General features: G+C 23.7%; 1 protein-coding gene across 1 annotated transcript in view; it reads left to right on the top strand.

The window, feature by feature from the left end:
• Positions 1-904: 904 nt before the first annotated feature.
• Positions 905-24,318, top strand: part of LOC122499978 (transcription factor SPT20 homolog) — a 166,602-nt gene continuing 143,188 nt past the window's right edge. The window contains exon 1 of the mRNA XM_043608601.1: positions 905-935. The gene's annotated coding sequence lies outside the window, so the exon portion shown is untranslated. The remainder of the gene's footprint in view (positions 936-24,318) is intronic.

The following is a 24,318-nucleotide window of genomic DNA, read 5'->3' as shown; positions in this document are numbered from 1 at the left end:
TTTGTATATCAATAATTTTGATAGAAATTCTCAAAAGAATTTAATTATTTCAAAACAATTTTGATTGATGTTTCTAAAATCGATGTTTTTTATATTTCTAATATTTTAGCAATAAATTGTATTTAAAGTTATTTATGAATAACTGTTGAATTTAGAAATTATAGAATTGGTTATAAGTACTCTCTAAATTTGAATTGTAAAAATGTTTACTAATTTGATTTAGCGACTTACTTTTTGCTTTTTAATTAGTAAATTTCACTAAAAAAATTAGTAGAAATAATTATTTATTAGTAAAATTTACTAATGCAAAAGCAAAAAGTTAGTCACTAAATAAATTAAATATAAATAATTAATAAATTAAATTAATAAATATATAAAAAATAATAAATAATAATAATAATAATAATAATAATTATAAATAACAAATATTTTGAAAATTAGTACATTAAAAAAATTATTTTAGACCTTCAAAACCTTGAAAAGTCCTTGAATTTTTTTTTAAGAATCGCTGGACACCATGTCTCCCATTCTTTTTTACTTTCTTTTATTTACTCTCGTTTACCCTTATTCCCTCTTAATCTCTCTCATTCTTTCTTATTTTCCCTCATTCTCTCTTACTTTATCTCATTCACTCTTATTCTCTTTCATTCTCTATTCTTACCTCTTATTCTCTCTCATTCCGTCTTATTTTATTCTATTTTTTAATTCTAATTTTTTTAAACGAAAAAGCCTTCTAACAATTTTCGCGAACTTCTTTAATTGAAATGTTAGTATTTTGCTTTTCTTGATAATAATAATAATTAATTAACAATTATTTGCTTGCAGAAAGATATGAAAGATGTTAAAAATCTTCTTATGGACCTGCTGTCGCAGAAAAAATATCGTGGTGGAGGCAGAGGACGCGGTGGAAGAGGTGGAAAGAGGTGGAAGAGGAGGTGGACAAGGACTTTACTATTAATCATTTTTATTAATTATCATTACTATTACTTATTTCTAAGTATATTATACCTGAAAAGTAAATAAAACAAATATGAAAAGATAATTTTACAACAAATTTTCGTATTCTTTCATTTATTTATCAAATTTTTGACAAAAATTTTTAACCTTTTTTCAAACAAATTTTGTACAATATTGTTAAAAAATAGTCAAAAATATTATTGAATTCTCTCTTCTTCTCTCTTATTTTCTCTCATTCTCTCTTATTTTCTCTTCTTAACTCTTATTCTCTCTCATTTACTCTTATTTCCTCTTATTCTCTCTCGTTCACTCTTCCTCCAAGGTTACCACAGGTCTGAGAAATCAGGGAAAAGTTTTTTTATAAAAAGTACTGAAAAAAATTAACTTTTTAGAATTCTTAAGAAAATTTTGAATTTTTTATGTTTTTTTATGTATGCCTTATAATTTATGAAACAATTACGAATTCTCATACAAAAGCTTCAACATTTTTTTTTATTTCTGACAAGAATGAATTTTTTAATATTATTCAATTATTTCAAGTTTTAACGCAATTATATTGATGAAAAACAAATTTCTTTGTTTCTGCAATTTAATTATTTTTAAGAATTTTAATACAATTTTTGTCAAAATTTCAATTATTTTAAAAAGTATTTTAAATGAATTTAATTATCTGAAATTTTTTTGTTAAAATGCTTTGCAAACGGGGCGGTATCAATTGCCCTCAATTCAACTGTATACAGGAAAACTGCCCACAATAAACTGCATACTGGAAAACTGCATACAAGCAAATTTTAATTATAAAATTATTAAATTTAATTTGAAAACTGTATAAATCTAAACTGCATACCGTTAAACTGCACATAGGTAAACTGCACACAAGTCTAATTTTTTATTAAATTTATAAATAATTAATATTAAAAAACTCTACACAGTTAAAGTGTACATTGGTAAACTGCATACAAACTAAATTAAAAAAATTAAATTAAAAATTTATTTATTGTTTAATTGCACACCGTTAAACTGAACATTGCTCAACTGCATACAAAATAAATAAATTAATTAAAAAAATTTAATGTATCGTCAAATTGCACATCGGTAAACTGCATACATATCAACTGTATACAGCTAAGTTCTCTTCTATGAATATATTCGCAACTGCCAACTTCATAGAAGAGAACTTAGCTGTATACAGTTGATATGTATGCAGTTTACCGATGTGCAATTTGACGATACATTAAATTTTTTTAATTAATTTATTTATTTTGTATGCAGTTGAGCAATGTTCAGTTTAACGGTGTGCAATTAAACAATAAATAAATTTTTAATTTAATTTTTTTAATTTAGTTTGTATGCAGTTTACCAATGTACACTTTAACTGTGTAGAGTTTTTTAATATTAATTATTTATAAATTTAATAAAAAATTAGACTTGTGTGCAGTTTACCTATGTGCAGTTTAACGGTATGCAGTTTAGATTTATACAGTTTTCAAATTAAATTTAATAATTTTATTATTAAAATTTGCTTGTATGCAGTTTTCCAGTATGCAGTTTATTGTGGGCAGTTTTCCTGTATACAGTTGAATTGAGGGCAATTGATACCGCCCATTTAATTATTTTTATAAATAATAACATTTCATTTAGAAATTCAATTATTTTCATCACAAAATTTTAAATGTTTTTAATACAATTTTAAATAAATTCTTGGAAAAATACAATTATTTTTAAAAATTTTATTGCAATTTAACGACAGAATTTAATTTTAAGAAACATTCAATTATAAAATAAAACAATAAAATTAGTTGCAATAATTCTATTAATTTCAAATAAAATAACTTTCACAGGGTTCGAACTAGGTCTGTAAATCCCGTAGAAGTCCGTATTTTTTCTTGAAGTCCGTAAAACTCCGTTTTTTCAAAAAAGGACCGTACTCTTTAAATTTGAATTAGTAAAAATGTTTACTAATTTGAATTAGTAAAAATGTCTACTAATTTGAATTAGTGACTGACTTTATGCTTTTGAAATAGTAAAATTTACTAATAAATTAGTAGTAATTACTATTTATTAGTAAAATTCACTAATTCAAAAGCAAAAAGTCAGTCACTAATTCAAATTAGTAAAAATTTTTACTAATTCAAATTTAGAGAGTAAAGTTTGTAATTTGATTCAAAAAGAATGAAAAGGTCTTAAATTATACGATATAATTTGGATAATTTTAGTGAAATTACAAATCATTGCAGAAATTCAATTACATATTTTCAAAAGTAATAAAAATTCTTCGCAGAAATTCAATTATGTTCAAAAATTTTTTTAATTCTTATCAAAATTTCAATTATCTTTAGAAATTATTAAATTTTATTTCGTAATTCATTTATTTTCTAAAAATTTTCCACAATTCAATGATTTTCAATATCTACTGTTTTCATAAAATTTTCCAAAAGAATTTAATTATTTCAAAAAAAAAAAATTTATAAAATTCTACAAAATCCTCTATTATATTAAGTTGAAGAACGACCGACCGATTCCCGGTCATTTCCCCAAATACCTTCCCCCGAATAGATATTTGCCCGAATACATTTTTCCCGAAGACCTTCTCCCCGAAGCCCACTTCCCGAAAAAATATTTTAAAAATATTCCCCGAAAAACTATTTCCCCGAAAAAAATATATTAAAAATGAAACATATTAAAAAAAAGACGAATGTACTTAGACGTATTTATTTATAAAAGAATAAAAACAGAATTTTTCACGCTAGCGATCTTTGAAGAAGGTAAAATAAAATAACTTTGAAATGACTACCAATACTATTAAAATTAAGATACTTCTTCCTATAGTGTAGCCAAAAATTAGTCCTGCAGCATGCGCAGTAGTGTTCTGTCAATGTTACGCATGAGCAGTAGTGTTTTGTTAATGTTACGCATGCGCAGTAGTGTTCTATCAATATTAGGCATGCGCAGTAGTGTTCTATCAATGTTACGCATGCGCAATAGTGTTCTATCAAATCACGCATGCGCAGTAGTGTTCTGTCAGTTTTACACATGCGCAGTAGTGTTCTATCAATCCATTCTTCCACTCTATGATATTCAGTTGAAGAACGACCGACCGACATTACACAAAGTTATTTATTTTAAGTTCTAGTAAGGATAGAAAGTTAGTTAAGATCTTATTTTAAAGCTAATATTTTCTACTTTCATAATATCAAAATAATAAATTTGAAAAAAACATATTCTTCATTATTGTTTAAATGCAATTACCAATAAACAATTTTTTTAAATGTATGATAATTTAAAAACATATTTTTCTCATGTTTGTACGTCATGTAAATCTCAGGGACCTATTCTAAAACGAAACTAAATTAAAAATTCACGTTTAATTTAGTTTCATGTCAACTAAAAATAAATTATAATTCTATTGAAGTCTCCTCATACTATTGAATATCTATTATTAAAGTTATAATTCTATTATTTCTTTAAATATTTTATTGTTAGCTGTGATTTTTTAATTAGAACTAGGTAATTGAGTTTCTCAGATATTTTTTTTGATATGTACTAAAATAAATTCAAGTGTTTAAAAATCTAATTTATTTTTTTTTAGTTTAGTTCGCAGTCGACATGAAACTAAATCTAATTTGTTAATTTAGTTTCGGGTCGACACGAAACTAAACCAACAAACTGAATTTAGTTTCGATTCAACACGAAACTAAACTCAGTTTGTTAATTTAATAGTATTGTGCCAACTCAGAAACTAATTAGGATAAAACACATTTATCCCGCATAATTTGTTAATAACAATTTTATAAACAAAATACGACCTGGAGAAGAAAATAACACATACAAAACTTTCTTAATTTTCTACACAGAATCGATTTACGTTAAGAATTTTCGATAATTTTTAAATTTTTATTAATTGGTTTAAACAATTATTGTTAAATAATTGTAAATTAACAAAAACAGGTACATTTTTTTCAATTTTTTACTCAAAATGCATTTGTTTATGCTTGGGATAAAACATCCTATACTTAGCATAATTTGTTTATTTTTAATTTGTTTAAACAATTGGAAATTAAAAACAAAAAACAGGTCTATCTTTTTTTCAATTTTCTTATGAATCCAATTGTTACTTTTTAAATAAAACGTCTGGTTTCTTCATGGGACTTAATGGATATTAAATTAAATTTTATATTTGTTACAATTCTATATTAAAACTTTAGTTCTAAATTTTACTTGGTAAACTTTTATTTCACTAATTGTTTGGACATTTGCAAAAACTTTTACTTGGCGGATCTTTTTACATCAAAGATGTTTTTATTGGGATCAAAATACTTTTTGCATCATTAATAAAATTTTAGGGTATTTATGAAACTGTTTAGTACTTCAGGCTCTACGTTTGTCTAAATGTCAAAGAATCCAATTTTGTTTAGAAAAAATTCAAATATTTCAAAAAATACTTAACCTTCGCGCTACCGGCTGGCCACACGGTGTGGCCAAGTATACATAATGTTGTATATCTGCTCGACTTTTGTAATCAATCGAATCGCCATTTTAACTCACTGGACAAAATTTTTCAGTTAATTTGTATTAACACATAACTATATACAAAAGCTTTGATGAATTTTAATCGTTTTGGGAACATAAAAGTAAAATAGCGTTTGGCCACACCGTGTGGCCAGCCGGTAGTCCGCGTATACAAAAATCTTTGGTAGCGCGAAGGTTAATGTATTGGAACTTCTAATCAATTTCTCGTCTTTACCGATTTCAAAGTGTTTTATTATAATTTATTTTTTAATTATTAAAACTTTTGCACATTACTGCCCTTCTTTATTATATTTTTGACTTTCTTACAAAATTTTCAGCTCAATTTATTAAATATTTAAAGAGAAATGTGGTCAAAAAAATTACCATTGAATGTCTAACAGTCACATGCTGTTAGCAAATCCGTTAAGGAGTTTAGTCTATAAGTTTGTCTAACTGTCAAAAAATCCAATTATTTCAAAAAATATTTAATGTATTGAAATTTTCTGAAATATATTATCGAGATTTTAAACCAATTAATAATATTCCAAAATATTTTGCAAATCCGTTTAGAAATTTAGTTTTCTTTGCTTTAAGGACATGTTATTCAGTGGTCATATACTACGGGTCTGATTTTTTTTTCGAAAATGATGAAAAAAATGGTTGAAAATAATAAAAAAGAGTATAATCTTTAAAGTTATGAAAAATAAATGAATAAAAACAATAAAAAACAACGTTTTTAAATAAAATCTTCTTTTTTTTTAATCCACGGAGTTACCGACAGCGTGTCCATTAGTCGCTGCACTGATTCGAGCGCCGCCAATTGGGTCCGTGCGGCTGCTTCTGGAAGTTAGTTTTCAGCTGAAAATTAACCGACGCGACGGATCGTAGAAAGCCACGAAGATTTGTTGAATCTCAAAATAACATTACAGAAAAATTTTGCAGATGATGATTTAAGGCGTTGTTTAAACAAATTATTGTTTTTATTTATTATCTTCAGACACAAGTCTATTAGTAAATTGCAGTTTTTTTCTAATTTTGCAATTATAAAGGCAAATTAGTAAAAAATGGAGATAATTAATAAATTTAACATATTTGCAGTTGTTTAAACAATTTATTGTTGCTATTCATCTTTTGACACAAGTCACTTAGAAATTTGCAGATTTTTTCTAATTTTGCAATTATCCAAGTAAATTTGTAAAAAAATGAAGATAATTATTAAATTCAATAATTTTGCAGTTGTTTAAACAATTTATTGTTGCTATTCATCTTTTGACACAAGTCACTTAGAAATTTGCAGTTTTTTTTCTAATTTTGCAATTATTCAAGTAAATTTCTTAGAAAAATGAAGATAATTATTAAATTTAATAATTTTGCAGTTGTTTAAACAATTTATTGTTGCTATTCATCTTTTGACACAAGTCACTTAGAAATTTGCAGTTTTTTTCTAATGTTGCAATTATCAAAGTAAATTTTTTAGAAAAATGAAGATAATTATTAAATTTAATAATTTTGCAGTTGTTTAAACAATTTATTGTTGCTATTCAGCTTTTGACACAAGTCACTTAGAAAATTGCAGTTTTTTTCTAATTTTGCAATTATCCAAGTAAATTTTTTAGAAAAATGAAGATAATTATTAAATTTAATAATTTTGCAGTTGTTTAAACAATTTATTGTTGCTATTCAGCTTTTGACACAAGTCACTTAGAAAATTGCAGTTTTTTTCTAATTTTGCAATTATCCAAGTAAATTTTTTAGAAAAATGAAGATAATTATTAAATTTAATAATTTTGCAGTTGTTTAAACAATTTATTGTTGCTATTCAGCTTTTGACACAAGTCACTTAGAAAATTGCAGTTTTTTTTCTAATTTTGCAATTACCCCAAGTAAATTTGTAAAAAAATGAAGATAATTATTAAGTTTAATAATTTTGCAGTTGTTTAAACAATTTATTGTTGCTATTCATCTTTTGACACAAGTCACTTAGAAATTTGCAGTTTTTTTCTAATGTTGCAATTATCCAAGTAAATTTTTTAGAAAAATAAAGATAATTATTAAATTTAATAATTTTGCAGTTGTTTAAACAATTTATTGTTGCTATTCATCTTTTGACACAAGTCACTTAGAAATTTGCAGTTTTTTTTCTAATGTTGCAATTATCCAAGTAAATTTTTTAGAAAAATGAAGATAATTATTAAATTTAATAATTTTGCAGTTGTTTAAACAATTTATTGTTGCTATTCATCTTTTGACACAAGTCACTTAGAAATTTGCAGTTTTTTTCTAATGTTGCAATTATCCAAGTAAATTTTTTAGAAAAATGAAGATAATTATTAAATTTAATAATTTTGCAGTTGTTTAAACAATTTATTGTTGCTATTCATCTTTTGACACAAGTCACTTAGAAATTTGCAGTTTTTTTTCTAATGTTGCAATTATCCAAGTAAATTTTTTAGAAAAATGAAGATAATTATTAAATTTAATAATTTTGCAGTTGTTTAAACAATTTATTGTTGCTATTCAGCTTTTGACACAAGTCACTTAGAAAATTGCAGTTTTTTTCTAATGTTGCAATTATCCAAGTAAATTTTTTAGAAAAATAAAGATAATTATTAAATTTAATAATTTTGCAGTTGTTTAAACAATTTATTGTTGCTATTCAGCTTTTGACACAAGTCACTTAGAAATTTGCAGTTTTTTTCTAATTTTGCAATTTTCCAAGTAAATTTTTTAGAAAAATGAAGATAATTATTAAATTTAATAATTTTGCAGTTGTTTAAACAATTTATTGTTGCTATTCATCTTTTGACACAAGTCACTTAGAAATTTGCAGTTTTTTTTCTAATTTTGCAATTACCCCAAGTAAATTTGTAAAAAAATGAAGATAATTATTAAATTTAATAATTTTGCAGTTGTTTAAACAATTTATTGTTGCTATTCAGCTTTTGACACAAGTCACTTAGAAAATTGCAGTTTTTTTTCTAATTTTGCAATTACCCCAAGTAAATTTGTAAAAAAATGAAGATAATTATTAAGTTTAATAATTTTGCAGTTGTTTAAACAATTTATTGTTGCTATTCATCTTTTGACACAAGTCACTTAGAAATTTGCAGTTTTTTTCTAATGTTGCAATTATCCAAGTAAATTTTTTAGAAAAATGAAGATAATTATTAAATTTAATAATTTTGCAGTTGTTTAAACAATTTATTGTTGCTATTCAGCTTTTGACACAAGTCACTTAGAAAATTGCAGTTTTTTTCTAATTTTGCAATTATCCAAGTAAATTTTTTAGAAAAATGAAGATAATTATTAAATTTAATAATTTTGCAGTTGTTTAAACAATTTATTGTTGCTATTCAGCTTTTGACACAAGTCACTTAGAAAATTGCAGTTTTTTTCTAATGTTGCAATTATCCAAGTAAATTTTTTAGAAAAATGAAGATAATTATTAAATTTAATAATTTTGCAGTTGTTTAAACAATTTATTGTTGCTATTCAGCTTTTGACACAAGTCACTTAGAAAATTGCAGTTTTTTTTCTAATTTTGCAATCACCCCAAGTAAATTTGTAAAAAAATGAAGATAATTATTAAGTTTAATAATTTTGCAGTTGTTTAAACAATTTATTGTTGCTATTCATCTTTTGACACAAGTCACTTAGAAATTTGCAGTTTGTTTCTAATGTTGCAATTATCCAAGTAAATTTTTTAGAAAAATGAAGATAATTATTAAATTTAATAATTTTGCAGTTGTTTAAACAATTTATTGTTGCTATTCATCTTTTGACACAAGTCACTTAGAAATTTGCAGTTTTTTTTCTAATGTTGCAATTATCCAAGTAAATTTTTTAGAAAAATGAAGATAATTATTAAATTTAATAATTTTGCAGTTGTTTAAACAATTTATTGTTGCTATTCATCTTTTGACACAAGTCACTTAGAAATTTGCAGTTTTTTTCTAATGTTGCAATTATCCAAGTAAATTTTTTAGAAAAATGAAGATAATTATTAAATTTAATAATTTTGCAGTTGTTTAAACAATTTATTGTTGCTATTCATCTTTTGACACAAGTCACTTAGATATTTGCAATTTTTTTTCTAATGTTGCAATTATCCAAGTAAATTTTTTAGAAAAATGAAGATAATTATTAAATTTAATAATTTTGCAGTTGTTTAAACAATTTATTGTTGCTATTCAGCTTTTGACACAAGTCACTTAGAAAATTGCAGTTTTTTTCTAATTTTGCAATTATCCAAGTAAATTTTTTAGAAAAATGAAGATAATTATTAAATTTAATAATTTTGCAGTTGTTTAAACAATTTATTGTTGCTATTCAGCTTTTGACACAAGTCACTTAGAAAATTTCAGTTTTTTTCTAATGTTGCAATTATCCAAGTAAATTTTTTAGAAAAATGAAGATAATTATTAAATTTAATAATTTTGCAGTTGTTTAAACAATTTATTGTTGCTATTCAGCTTTTGACACAAGTCACTTAGAAAATTGCAGTTTTTTTTCTAATTTTGCAATCACCCCAAGTAAATTTGTAAAAAAATGAAGATAATTATTAAGTTTAATAATTTTGCAGTTGTTTAAACAATTTATTGTTGCTATTCATCTTTTGACACAAGTCACTTAGAAATTTGCAGTTTGTTTCTAATGTTGCAATTATCCAAGTAAATTTTTTAGAAAAATGAAGATAATTATTAAATTTAATAATTTTGCAGTTGTTTAAACAATTTATTGTTGCTATTCATCTTTTGACACAAGTCACTTAGAAATTTGCAGTTTTTTTTCTAATGTTGCAATTATCCAAGTAAATTTTTTAGAAAAATGAAGATAATTATTAAATTTAATAATTTTGCAGTTGTTTAAACAATTTATTGTTGCTATTCATCTTTTGACACAAGTCACTTAGAAATTTGCAGTTTTTTTTCTAATTTTGCAATTATTCAAGTAAATTTCTTAGAAAAATGAAGATAATTATTAAATTTAATAATTTTGCAGTTGTTTAAACAATTTATTGTTGCTATTCATCTTTTGACACAAGTCACTTAGAAATTTGCAGTTTTTTTCTAATGTTGCAATTATCAAAGTAAATTTTTTAGAAAAATGAAGATAATTATTAAATTTAATAATTTTGCAGTTGTTTAAACAATTTATTGTTGCTATTCAGCTTTTGACACAAGTCACTTAGAAAATTGCAGTTTTTTTCTAATTTTGCAATTATCCAAGTAAATTTTTTAGAAAAATGAAGATAATTATTAAATTTAATAATTTTGCAGTTGTTTAAACAATTTATTGTTGCTATTCAGCTTTTGACACAAGTCACTTAGAAAATTGCAGTTTTTTTCTAATTTTGCAATTATCCAAGTAAATTTTTTAGAAAAATGAAGATAATTATTAAATTTAATAATTTTGCAGTTGTTTAAACAATTTATTGTTGCTATTCAGCTTTTGACACAAGTCACTTAGAAAATTGCAGTTTTTTTTCTAATTTTGCAATTACCCCAAGTAAATTTGTAAAAAAATTAAGATAATTATTAAGTTTAATAATTTTGCAGTTGTTTAAACAATTTATTGTTGCTATTCATCTTTTGACACAAGTCACTTAGAAATTTGCAGTTTTTTTCTAATGTTGCAATTATCCAATTAAATTTTTAGAAAAATAAAGATAATTATTAAATTTAATAATTTTGCAGTTGTTTAAACAATTTATTGTTGCTATTCATCTTTTGACACAAGTCACTTAGAAATTTGCAGTTTTTTTTCTAATGTTGCAATTATCCAAGTAAATTTTTTAGAAAAATGAAGATAATTATTAAATTTAATAATTTTGCAGTTGTTTAAACAATTTATTGTTGCTATTCATCTTTTGACACAAGTCACTTAGAAATTTGCAGTTTTTTTCTAATGTTGCAATTATCCAAGTAAATTTTTTAGAAAAATGAAGATAATTATTAAATTTAATAATTTTGCAGTTGTTTAAACAATTTATTGTTGCTATTCATCTTTTGACACAAGTCACTTAGAAATTTGCAGTTTTTTTTCTAATGTTGCAATTATCCAAGTAAATTTTTTAGAAAAATGAAGATAATTATTAAATTTAATAATTTTGCAGTTGTTTAAACAATTTATTGTTGCTATTCAGCTTTTGACACAAGTCACTTAGAAAATTGCAGTTTTTTTCTAATGTTGCAATTATCCAAGTAAATTTTTTAGAAAAATAAAGATAATTATTAAATTTAATAATTTTGCAGTTGTTTAAACAATTTATTGTTGCTATTCAGCTTTTGACACAAGTCACTTAGAAATTTGCAGTTTTTTTCTAATTTTGCAATTTTCCAAGTAAATTTTTTAGAAAAATGAAGATAATTATTAAATTTAATAATTTTGCAGTTGTTTAAACAATTTATTGTTGCTATTCATCTTTTGACACAAGTCACTTAGAAATTTGCAGTTTTTTTTCTAATTTTGCAATTACCCCAAGTAAATTTGTAAAAAAATGAAGATAATTATTAAATTTAATAATTTTGCAGTTGTTTAAACAATTTATTGTTGCTATTCAGCTTTTGACACAAGTCACTTAGAAAATTGCAGTTTTTTTTCTAATTTTGCAATTACCCCAAGTAAATTTGTAAAAAAATGAAGATAATTATTAAGTTTAATAATTTTGCAGTTGTTTAAACAATTTATTGTTGCTATTCATCTTTTGACACAAGTCACTTAGAAATTTGCAGTTTTTTTCTAATGTTGCAATTATCCAAGTAAATTTTTTAGAAAAATGAAGATAATTATTAAATTTAATAATTTTGCAGTTGTTTAAACAATTTATTGTTGCTATTCAGCTTTTGACACAAGTCACTTAGAAAATTGCAGTTTTTTTCTAATTTTGCAATTATCCAAGTAAATTTTTTAGAAAAATGAAGATAATTATTAAATTTAATAATTTTGCAGTTGTTTAAACAATTTATTGTTGCTATTCAGCTTTTGACACAAGTCACTTAGAAAATTGCAGTTTTTTTCTAATGTTGCAATTATCCAAGTAAATTTTTTAGAAAAATGAAGATAATTATTAAATTTAATAATTTTGCAGTTGTTTAAACAATTTATTGTTGCTATTCAGCTTTTGACACAAGTCACTTAGAAAATTGCAGTTTTTTTTCTAATTTTGCAATCACCCCAAGTAAATTTGTAAAAAAATGAAGATAATTATTAAGTTTAATAATTTTGCAGTTGTTTAAACAATTTATTGTTGCTATTCATCTTTTGACACAAGTCACTTAGAAATTTGCAGTTTGTTTCTAATGTTGCAATTATCCAAGTAAATTTTTTAGAAAAATGAAGATAATTATTAAATTTAATAATTTTGCAGTTGTTTAAACAATTTATTGTTGCTATTCATCTTTTGACACAAGTCACTTAGAAATTTGCAGTTTTTTTTCTAATGTTGCAATTATCCAAGTAAATTTTTTAGAAAAATGAAGATAATTATTAAATTTAATAATTTTGCAGTTGTTTAAACAATTTATTGTTGCTATTCATCTTTTGACACAAGTCACTTAGAAATTTGCAGTTTTTTTCTAATGTTGCAATTATCCAAGTAAATTTTTTAGAAAAATGAAGATAATTATTAAATTTAATAATTTTGCAGTTGTTTAAACAATTTATTGTTGCTATTCATCTTTTGACACAAGTCACTTAGATATTTGCAATTTTTTTTCTAATGTTGCAATTATCCAAGTAAATTTTTTAGAAAAATGAAGATAATTATTAAATTTAATAATTTTGCAGTTGTTTAAACAATTTATTGTTGCTATTCAGCTTTTGACACAAGTCACTTAGAAAATTGCAGTTTTTTTCTAATTTTGCAATTATCCAAGTAAATTTTTTAGAAAAATGAAGATAATTATTAAATTTAATAATTTTGCAGTTGTTTAAACAATTTATTGTTGCTATTCAGCTTTTGACACAAGTCACTTAGAAATTTCAGTTTTTTTCTAATGTTGCAATTATCCAAGTAAATTTTTTAGAAAAATGAAGATAATTATTAAATTTAATAATTTTGCAGTTGTTTAAACAATTTATTGTTGCTATTCATCTTTTGACACAAGTCACTTAGAAATTTGCAGTTTTTTCTAATGTTGCAATTATCCAAGTAAATTTTTTAGAAAAATGAAGATAATTATTAAATTTAATAATTTTGCAGTTGTTTAAACAATTTATTGTTGCTATTCATCTTTTGACACAAGTCACTTAGAAATTTGCAGTTTTTTTTCTAATGTTGCAATTATCCAAGTAAATTTTTTAGAAAAATGAAGATAATTATTAAATTTAATAATTTTGCAGTTGTTTAAACAATTTATTGTTGCTATTCAGCTTTTGACACAAGTCACTTAGAAAATTGCAGTTTTTTTCTAATGTTGCAATTATCCAAGTAAATTTTTTAGAAAAATAAAGATAATTATTAAATTTAATAATTTTGCAGTTGTTTAAACAATTTATTGTTGCTATTCAGCTTTTGACACAAGTCACTTAGAAAATTGCAGTTTTTTTTCTAATTTTGCAATCACCCCAAGTAAATTTGTAAAAAAATGAAGATAATTATTAAGTTTAATAATTTTGCAGTTGTTTAAACAATTTATTGTTGCTATTCATCTTTTGACACAAGTCACTTAGAAATTTGCAGTTTGTTTCTAATGTTGCAATTATCCAAGTAAATTTTTTAGAAAAATGAAGATAATTATTAAATTTAATAATTTTGCAGTTGTTTAAACAATTTATTGTTGCTATTCATCTTTTGACACAAGTCACTTAGAAATTTGCAGTTTTTTTTCTAATGTTGCAATTATCCAAGTAAATTTTTTAGAAAAATGAAGATAATTATTAAATTTAATAATTTTGCAGTTGTTTAAACAATTTATTGTTGCTATTCATCTTTTGACACAAGTCACTTAGAAATTTGCAGTTTTTTTCTAATGTTGCAATTATCCAAGTAAATTTTTTAGAAAAATGAAGATAATTATTAAATTTAATAATTTTGCAGTTGTTTAAACAATTTATTGTTGCTATTCATCTTTTGACACAAGTCACTTAGATATTTGCAATTTTTTTTCTAATGTTGCAATTATCCAAGTAAATTTTTTAGAAAAATGAAGATAATTATTAAATTTAATAATTTTGCAGTTGTTTAAACAATTTATTGTTGCTATTCAGCTTTTGACACAAGTCACTTAGAAAATTGCAGTTTTTTTCTAATTTTGCAATTATCCAAGTAAATTTTTTAGAAAAATGAAGATAATTATTAAATTTAATAATTTTGCAGTTGTTTAAACAATTTATTGTTGCTATTCAGCTTTTGACACAAGTCACTTAGAAAATTTCAGTTTTTTTCTAATGTTGCAATTATCCAAGTAAATTTTTTAGAAAAATGAAGATAATTATTAAATTTAATAATTTTGCAGTTGTTTAAACAATTTATTGTTGCTATTCATCTTTTGACACAAGTCACTTAGAAATTTGCAGTTTTTTTTCTAATGTTGCAATTATCCAAGTAAATTTTTTAGAAAAATGAAGATAATTATTAAATTTAATAATTTTGCAGTTGTTTAAACAATTTATTGTTGCTATTCAGCTTTTGACACAAGTCACTTAGAAAATTGCAGTTTTTTTCTAATGTTGCAATTATCCAAGTAAATTTTTTAGAAAAATAAAGATAATTATTAAATTTAATAATTTTGCAGTTGTTTAAACAATTTATTGTTGCTATTGAGCTTTTGACACAAGTCACTTAGAAATTTGCAGTTTTTTTCTAATTTTGCAATTTTCCAAGTAAATTTTTTAGAAAAATGAAGATAATTATTAAATTTAATAATTTTGCAGTTGTTTAAACAATTTATTGTTGCTATTCATCTTTTGACACAAGTCACTTAGAAATTTGCAGTTTTTTTTCTAATTTTGCAATTACCCCAAGTAAATTTGTAAAAAAATGAAGATAATTATTAAATTTAATAATTTTGCAGTTGTTTAAACAATTTATTGTTGCTATTCAGCTTTTGACACAAGTCACTTAGAAAATTGCAGTTTTTTTCTAATGTTGCAATTATCCAAGTAAATTTTTTAGAAAAATAAAGATAATTATTAAATTTAATAATTTTGCAGTTGTTTAAACAATTTATTGTTGCTATTCATCTTTTGACACAAGTCACTTAGAAATTTGCAGTTTGTTTCTAATGTTGCAATTATCCAAGTAAATTTTTTAGAAAAATGAAGATAATTATTAAATTTAATAATTTTGCAGTTGTTTAAACAATTTATTGTTGCTATTCATCTTTTGACACAAGTCACTTAGAAATTTGCAGTTTTTTTTCTAATGTTGCAATTATCCAAGTAAATTTTTTAGAAAAATGAAGATAATTATTAAATTTAATAATTTTGCAGTTGTTTAAACAATTTATTGTTGCTATTCAGCTTTTGACACAAGTCACTTAGAAATTTGCAGTTTTTTTCTAATGTTGCAATTATCCAAGTAAATTTTTTAGAAAAATGAAGATAATTATTAAATTTAATAATTTTGCAGTTGTTTAAACAATTTATTGTTGCTATTCAGCTTTTGACACAAGTCACTTAGAAAATTGCAGTTTTTTTCTAATTTTGCAATTATCCAAGTAAATTTTTTAGAAAAATGAAGATAATTATTAAATTTAATAATTTTGCAGTTGTTTAAACAATTTATTGTTGCTATTCAGCTTTTGACACAAGTCACTTAGAAATTTGCAGTTTTTTTCTAATGTTGCAATTATCCAAGTAAATTTTTTAGAAAAATGAAGATAATTATTAAATTTAATAATTTTGCAGTTGTTTAAACAATCTATTGTTGCTATTCAGCTTTTGACACAAGTCACTTAGAAAATTGCAGTTTTTTTCTAATTTTGCAATTATCCAAGTAAATTTTTTAGAAAAATGAAGATAATTATTAAATTTAATAATTTTGCAGTTGTTTAAACAATTTATTGTTGCTATTCAGCTTTTGACACAAGTCACTTAGAAAATTGCAGTTTTTTTCTAATGTTGCAATTATCCAAGTAAATTTTTTAGAAAAATGAAGATAATTATTAAATTTAATAATTTTGCAGTTGTTTAAACAATTTATTGTTGCTATTCAGCTTTTGACACAAGTCACTTAGAAAATTGCAGTTTTTTTTCTAATTTTGCAATCACCCCAAGTAAATTTGTAAAAAAATGAAGATAATTATTAAGTTTAATAATTTTGCAGTTGTTTAAACAATTTATTGTTGCTATTCATCTTTTGACACATGTCACTTAGAAATTTGCAGTTTTTTTCTAATGTTGCAATTATCCAAGTAAATTTTTTAGAAAAATGAAGATAATTATTAAATTTAATAATTTTGCAGTTGTTTAAACAATTTATTGTTGCTATTCATCTTTTGACACAAGTCACTTAGAAATTTGCAGTTTTTTTTCTAATGTTGCAATTATCCAAGTAAATTTTTTAGAAAAATGAAGATAATTATTAAATTTAATAATTTTGCAGTTGTTTAAACAATTTATTGTTGCTATTCAGCTTTTGACACAAGTCACTTAGAAAATTGCAGTTTTTTTCTAATTTTGCAATTATCTAAGTAAATTTTTTAGAAAAATGAAGATAATTATTAAATTTAATAATTTTGCAGTTGTTTAAACAATTTATTGTTGCTATTCAGCTTTTGACACAAGTCACTTAGAAATTTGCAGTTTTTTTCTAATTTTGCAATTATCCAAGTAAATTTTTTAGAAAAATGAAGATAATTATTAAATTTAATAATTTTGCAGTTGTTTAAACAATTTATTGTTGCTATTCAGCTTTTGACACAAGTCACTTAGAAAATTGCAGTTTTTTTCTAAATTTGCAATTATCCAAGTAAATTTTTTAGAAAAATGAAGATAATTATTAAATTTAATAATTTTGCAGTTGTTTAAACAATTTATTGTTGCTATTCAGCTTTTGACACAAGTCACTTAGAAAATTGCAGTTTTTTTTTCTAATTTTGCAATTACCCCAAGTAAATTTGTAAAAAAATGAAGATAATTATTAAGTTTAATAATTTTGCAGTTGTTTAAACAATTTATTGTTGCTATTCATCTTTTGACACAAGTCACTTAGAAATTTGCAGTTTTTTTCTAATGTTGCAATTATCCAAGTAAATTTTTTAGAAAAATGAAGATAATTATTAAATTTAATAATTTTGCAGTTGTTTAAACAATTTATTGTTGCTATTCATCTTTTAACACAAGTCACTTAGAAATTTGCAGTTTTTTTTCTAATGTTGCAATTATCCAAGTAAATTTTTTAGAAAAATGAAGATAATTATTAAATTTAATAATTTTGCAATTGTTTAAACAATTTATTGTTGCTATTCATCTTTTGACACAAGTCACTTAGAAATTTGCAGTTTTTTTCTAATGTTGCAATTATCCAAGTAAATTTTTTAGAAAAATGAAGATAATTATTAAATTTAATAATTTTGCAGTTGTTTAAACAATTTATTGTTGCTATTCAGCTTTTGACACAAGTCACTTAGAAAATTGCAGTTTTTTTTTCTAATTTTGCAATTACCCCAAGTAAATTTGTAAAAAAATGAAGATAATTATTAAATTTAATAATTTTGCAGTTGTTTAAACAATTTATTGTTGCTATTCAGCTTTTGACACAAGTCACTTAGAAAATTGCAGTTTTTTTTTCTAATTTTGCAATTACCCCAAGTAAATTTGTAAAAAAATGAAGATAATTATTAAATTTAATAATTTTGCAGTTGTTTAAACAATTTATTGTTGCTATTCAGCTTTTGACACAAGTCACTTAGAAAATTGCAGTTTTTTTTCTAATTTTGCAATTACCCCAAGTAAATTTGTAAAAAAATGAAGATAATTATTAAGTTTAATAATTTTGCAGTTGTTTAAACAATTTATTGTTGCTATTCATCTTTTGACACAAGTCACTTAGAAATTTGCAGTTTTTTTCTAATGTTGCAATTACCCCAAGTAAATTTGTAAAAAAATGAAGATAATTATTAAGTTTAATAATTTTGCAGTTGTTTAAACAATTTATTGTTGCTATTCATCTTTTGACACAAGTCACTTAGATATTTGCAGTTTTTTTCTAATGTTGCAATTATCCAAGTAAATTTTTTAGAAAAATGAAGATAATTATTAAATTTAATAATTTTGCAGTTGTTTAAACAATTTATTGTTGCTATTCATCTTTTGACACAAGTCACTTAGAAATTTGCAGTTTTTTTTCTAATGTTGCAATTATCCAAGTAAATTTTTTAGAAAAATGAAGATAATTATTAAATTTAATAATTTTGCAGTTGTTTAAACAATTTATTGTTGCTATTCATCTTTTGACACAAGTCACTTAGAAATTTGCAGTTTTTTTCTAATGTTGCAATTATCCAAGTAAATTTTTTAGAAAAATGAAGATAATTATTAAATTTAATAATTTTGCAGTTGTTTAAACAATTTATTGTTGCTATTCATCTTTTGACACAAGTCACTTAGAAATTTGCAGTTTTTTTTCTAATGTTGCAATTATCCAAGTAAATTTTTTAGAAAAATGAAGATAATTATTAAATTTAATAATTTTGCAGTTGTTTAAACAATTTATTGTTGCTATTCAGCTTTTGACACAAGTCACTTAGAAAATTGCAGTTTTTTTCTAATGTTGCAATTATCCAAGTAAATTTTTTAGAAAAATAAAGATAATTATTAAATTTAATAATTTTGCAGTTGTTTAAACAATTTATTGTTGCTATTCAGCTTTTGACACAAGTCACTTAGAAATTTGCAGTTTTTTTCTAATTTTGCAATTTTCCAAGTAAATTTTTTAGAAAAATGAAGATAATTATTAAATTTAATAATTTTGCAGTTGTTTAAACAAATTATTGTTGCTATTCATCTTTTGACACAAGTCACTTAGAAATTTGCAGTTTTTTTTCTAATTTTGCAATTACCCCAAGTAAATTTGTAAAAAAATGAAGATAATTATTAAATTTAATAATTTTGCAGTTGTTTAAACAATTCATTGTTGCTATTCATCTTTTGACACAAGTCACTTAGAAATTTGCAGTTTTTTTCTAATGTTGCAATTATCCAAGTAAATTTTTTAGAAAAATGAAGATAATTATTAAATTTAATAATTTTGCAGTTGTTTAAACAATTTATTGTTGCTATTCATCTTTTGACACAAGTCACTTAGAAAATTGCAGTTTTTTTCTAATGTTGCAATTATCCAAGTAAATTTTTTAGAAAAATGAAGATAATTATTAAATTTAATAATTTTGCAGTTGTTTAAACAATTTATTGTTGCTATTCAGCTTTTGACACAAGTCACTTAGAAAATTGCAGTTTTTTTTCTAATTTTGCAATCACCCCAAGTAAATTTGTAAAAAAATGAAGATAATTATTAAGTTTAATAATTTTGCAGTTGTTTAAACAATTCATTGTTGCTATTCATCTTTTGACACAAGTCACTTAGAAATTTGCAGTTTTTTTCTAATGTTGCAATTATCCAAGTAAATTTTTTAGAAAAATGAAGATAATTATTAAATTTAATAATTTTGCAGTTGTTTAAACAATTTATTGTTGCTATTCATCTTTTGACACAAGTCACTTAGGAAATTTGCAGTTTTTTTTCTAATGTTGCAATTATCCAAGTAAATTTTTAGAAAAATGAAGATAATTATTAAATTTAATAATTTTGCAGTTGTTTAAACAATTTATTGTTGCTATTCATCTTTTGACACAAGTCACTTAGAAATTTGCAGTTTTTTTTCTAATGTTGCAATTATCCAAGTAAATTTTTTAGAAAAATGAAGATAATTATTAAATTTAATAATTTTGCAGTTGTTTAAACAATTTATTGTTGCTATTCAGCTTTTGACACAAGTCACTTAGAAAATTGCAGTTTTTTTCTAATTTTGCAATTATCCAAGTAAATTTTTTAGAAAAATGAAGATAATTATTAAATTTAATAATTTTGCAGTTGTTTAAACAATTTATTGTTGCTATTCAGCTTTTGACACAAGTCACTTAGAAATTTGCAGTTTTTTTCTAATTTTGCAATTATCCAAGTAAATTTTTTAGAAAAATGAAGATAATTATTAAATTTAATAATTTTGCAGTTGTTTAAACAATTTATTGTTGCTATTCATCTTTTGACACAAGTCACTTAGAAATTTGCAGTTTTTTTTCTAATTTTGCAATTATCCAAGTAAATTTTTTAGAAAAATGAAGATAATTATTAAATTTAATAATTTTGCAGTTGTTTAAACAATTTATTGTTGCTATTCAGCTTTTGACACAAGTCACTTAGAAAATTGCAGTTTTTTTTTCTAATTTTGCAATTACCCCAAGTAAATTTGTAAAGAAATGAAGATAATTATTAAGTTTAATAATTTTGCAGTTGTTTAAACAATTTATTGTTGCTATTCATCTTTTGACACAAGTCACTTAGAAATTTGCAGTTTTTTTCTAATGTTGCAATTATCCAAGTAAATTTTTTAGAAAAATGAAGATAATTATTAAATTTAATAATTTTGCAGTTGTTTAAACAATTTATTGTTGCTATTCAGCTTTTGACACAAGTCACTTAGAAAATTGCAGTTTTTTTCTAATTTTGCAATTATCCAAGTTAATTTGTAAATAATAGTAATTAACTTTTTTGCTGTTGTGGAAACAAATTATTGTTGTTATTTATTATCTCGTGACATAATTCACTCAGAAAATAGCAGTTTTTTCTAATTTTACAGTTCTCTAAACAAATTTGTCAAAAATGGAGATATTTTATTAATTTAACATTGTTGCAATTGTTTAAACAAATATTTGAATATAAATTTTCCAAGGCTGCTGGTAAACATAATGATTATATCCCTCGCTGTTAAATAACGTCACATATTTGAATTTCATATAACGTTGTACTCTGGAAATAAAGTTATAAACAACAAAACCACCTTCAACCTCCCACTTTGGTGTTTATTTTTAAAGAACTTTTTTCTTATAAAATATCCCACGCTGCTGTTAAATGTAATAATTAAATACCTCTCTGCTGTACATCGTCATAATTGTTCATTTTTTATGTTGTGAAACTCTTACAATAAAAATATTTTAATTTCGAAATTATCGAAACAAATTAGTAAAAAATGAAGATAATAAATTTAACATTTTTGTAATTGTTTAAACAATTTACTGTTGTTATTTATTATCTTTTGATGGAAGTCACTTAGAAAATTAACATTTTTTTCTAATTATGCAAATATCTGAACAAATTAGTAAAAAATGGAGATCATGAATAAATTTAACGTTGTTGCAATGTTTTAAACAGATTATTAATTGTAAATTTTCCCAGGCTGCTGATAAATATAATGATTACAACCCTTGCTGTTGGACAACGTCAGAAACCTGTCATTCATATAACGTTATACTCTGAAAACAAAATTATTAAGATAGTTAATGAAACTAATTGACAACAAAGACCAGTCAATATAGCCCTGTTTGCTGAACTTTTTACTTAATAAGTTCTGATTAATAATAATATTTCCCACGCTAGTATAATATTGGATCCCTCGCTGCTGTACAACGTCACATATCTGGGTTTTATATGACGTTGTATCCTGGAAATAGTTATAAAACAACAAAACCACCCTCTTCCTCCCACTTTGTTGTTTATTTTTAAAGAACTTTTTTCTTATAAAATATCCCACGCTGCTGTTAAATGTAATAATTAAATCCCTCGCTGCTGTACAATGTCATAATTGCTAATTTTTTATGACGTCATACTCTGAAAATAAATTTGAGACAGTATCATTTATACACAAAAAGTAAAGTAACAAATGTTTATTTTACACACCCAATAAAAATTTTTTATTCATCAACAAAAAATTATCTTAGGTGCTTTTTATACAAAATATGAAATAGTAAGAAGGTCTATTTTACAGACAAAAAAAATGTTGGCAAATATTGTAGGTCTATTTTACAGACAATAAAAATTTTGTTATGGGTCTATTTTACAGATAAAAAAAAGTTTTGTTTTGGGTCTATTTTACAGATAAAAAAAAGTTTCGTTTTGGGTCTATTTTACAGACAGAATATTTTTTATTTTTTGTCTATTTTATGGGCAAACCAATTTTTTGATTTTGTTATATTTCACAAAAAAATTACAATTTTTTGTTTGTTTTTGGTCTATTTTACTTATATAAAAATTTTGTTGAATTTTGTTTAAATATAATTTGATCTACTTTTTCACATGTAGGTAAAAAGTTATTCAAACTTCTAACTCCCAAAAGGTCGGTCCTCCCTAAAAATGTAATCTCATAGACTTAGATGAAAAATCCCCGAGATCTTAATCCCCCTTCCAATATCCTCTCAAGTTTTCCTCTCAAAACAAAAGTATTTTTCTTGAATGTATATTATTTTTTGTTTTTGGTGGTTAACCCCTTGACAGTCCATGGCTCATAAATGGACACGTAAAGAGAAAGTCGTGCCACCTTGTCGTCTGTGGCCATATATAGTCATCTCAAAAAAATACTAAACATAATTCGATTTGAGTGGCGAAGTATACATGAAGGTTTTTGGGGTCGCTGAATCCGAATTTGAAGTCAGATTTTAAAAAATTCAAAATGTCGGACCCAAAATGTCGATTACAAAAATTTTCAAAATTCAAAATGGCGGATAATTTCAAAATTATTGCGATTTGATCACAATTCGTTTTTTTGGTAAATTCCCACATAGAAAACCACATGGAATCCTACGTGGTATTCCACATGGTTTCCTTAGTAATGTTAAAGATTACTGCCGCTTCTATACTTTCACCGCTAGGGGGTGAAAGTGACTTCTCTCGCTGTTGAGACGATTCTGGAAGTATATAAGAGCTGAGAACCTGTAGCACAGAGGACGTGTTTTAAATTATCGTTTTTTTACTTTTTTGATGACTTGTAACATTAATACTATTTATTATTAAATTTTTTATTAAATAATTTTTAATCCTTTGAAAATTTCTTCATTGGATCTTTAATAAAATACTATGTAATATCTCAAATTAAATTCTAGGTGAAATCTTGCATGAAATCCTATGTCAATTCCCATATAAAATCCTATGTGAAATTTCTTGTAAAATTCCAAGTGGATTCTCATGTAGGGATATTCAATAAGGCGGATAATGTTTTTCACATGGGATTTGGTTTAAGATTTGACATGGGAAAATTTAAAAAAAAGGAAAAAGGATTTCACTTGGGGATTGACTAGGGAAAATAATTATATATAAATAATACTGTTCTTTACATGGGATTTGGTTTAGGATTTGACTGGGAAAAACATGCAGGATTTCATGTGGGATTTGATATGGTTTTATGCATAGACAAACTGTTCAAATCTCCTATGATTATTCCTATCTAAAATCCTGTCTCAATTTCCCATATGGTTTGACATGGGAAACCGCATGGTAAACCACGTGGTTTCCTTCATGGAAGTAGAGTTTTATATGGTTTTTGACATAGGAAAAACAAAAAGGTGCCCACAACCGCAACACTTCCCTTATGTTAATAATAAACAATTTTTTATCTATTAGGGGAAAAGGTTCGGTTGTGGACACCCCCGCAGAACTTTTGACAGAAATGAGATTTTTCTAATCTGACAAATGTCACGTGTGTGTTATGACCAAACGTAGTTATCGATGCGAATACAAAAGTGATTAGACAATTGTGCTTTTTACTACATATAAATTAATTTTTCGACACGTTGAATATAACAAAAATGTATTTTTAAACATTGTTAAATATTCAACAAATCGAAGTATTTACAGTA

Source organism: Leptopilina heterotoma, unplaced genomic scaffold (assembly GCF_015476425.1).
Source record: "Leptopilina heterotoma isolate Lh14 unplaced genomic scaffold, ASM1547642v1 Lhet_180, whole genome shotgun sequence".
In the NCBI taxonomy this organism is placed as follows: Eukaryota; Metazoa; Arthropoda; class Insecta; order Hymenoptera; family Figitidae; genus Leptopilina; species Leptopilina heterotoma.
The sequence above is the reverse complement of the archived record's forward strand: the minus strand, read 5'-3'. Positions and strand labels throughout refer to the sequence as shown.